The sequence below is a fragment of the Nyctereutes procyonoides genome, unplaced genomic scaffold (assembly GCF_905146905.1).
Source record: "Nyctereutes procyonoides isolate TBG_1078 unplaced genomic scaffold, NYPRO_anot_genome, whole genome shotgun sequence".
In the NCBI taxonomy this organism is placed as follows: Eukaryota; Metazoa; Chordata; class Mammalia; order Carnivora; family Canidae; genus Nyctereutes; species Nyctereutes procyonoides.
Window position 1 is genome coordinate 8207766 of NW_026575145.1, and position 1240 is coordinate 8209005.

The following is a 1240-nucleotide window of genomic DNA, read 5'->3' on the forward strand; positions in this document are numbered from 1 at the left end:
CTACAATGCCCTTATTTTGTTATATGGTGCAATAATGAGGCATTTTCCTTTTTTATTGAAAATGGTTAAAATAGCATATAATTATGTGAATATATTATTTATTTGCTAGATTTAAATTGATCCTTTTTGATAGTCAGACATACATACTTTGTGGCATTTACATTGGATTTTGAGGTGTAGGAAGGAATATGAAATACATTAAAATTAGTGAAACACAAATTAAAGAAATATAAATCTACCTGAAACATAATTTACAATTTCTTTTACACTGTCTTAGTCCATTCAGGCTATAAAATACCACAGACTGTGAGTAGCTTATAAAAAACAGAAATTTGAGAGCAACATGCGTAAGTTTTATTGTGACTACTGCAACATGTATCTCACCCATGACTGTCCATCTGTGAAAAAGCCACACTGCAGTGGTGGGAAACACAAAGAGAATGTGAAAGACTACTATCAGAAATGGATGAAAGAGTAGGCTCAGAGCCTGATGGACAAAACAAATGCTACATTTCAATACGGAAAGATACCTCCTACTCCATCCACTGCTTTTCCTCTTGGATGATCTCACCTACCCCCAGTCTCTTGGTCCTCCTCACCTTGGTATGATGGCAGTGCCCCAAATGAGGGGCTCTCCCATGATGCCAATCAAGGGCTCTCTTCCTCCTGAGATGATGCCAGTGGGACCTGTTCCTGGAATGCACCCACCTATGGGAGGCCATATGCCAATAATCCCTTAGCTGCCAATGATGAGATCTCCTGCCCATCCCAAGATGGTAACCACTCTGCAAGGGGTGACAGATAAGGAGAGAGAGGAGCTTCTTTTTTATCCATTTTATTTTGCTTGTTCCACTACACTAGAGGACCATGGTTCTATGATTCTGGGTGTTTTCTAACAGCAGAACAAGGAAGACTTGTTCCTCCTTCCTATCAAAGAAAGAATAGTTTTGGCAGGGGAGTAGTGGGATTCAAAAAAAAAAAGCGATTTTCATTTGCATTATGAAATGCAAAAAAAATTGTCAACTGTTTTAGTTTCAAAAAAATGGAAATTTATTTCTTATAGTTTTGGAGGTTGGCATAGTCTGAAACCAAGGTTCCAGCATGGTCAGGTGAGGGCTTTCTTCCAGTCACAGAATTATCATTGTATCTTAGAAGTGGCAAGCTAGCTCCCTGGGGTGTCCTAATAAGGTCATAATAACATTCATGCAGGTTCTGTCATCCTGACCTAAACACCTCCCAA

At 39.0% G+C, this 1240-nt stretch overlaps 1 pseudogene; it reads left to right on the plus strand.

The window, feature by feature from the left end:
- The first annotated feature begins 343 nt into the window (after nt 1–343).
- Nucleotides 344–896, plus strand: LOC129499375 (U1 small nuclear ribonucleoprotein C-like; annotated as a pseudogene).
- Nucleotides 897–1240: the final 344 nt, after the last annotated feature.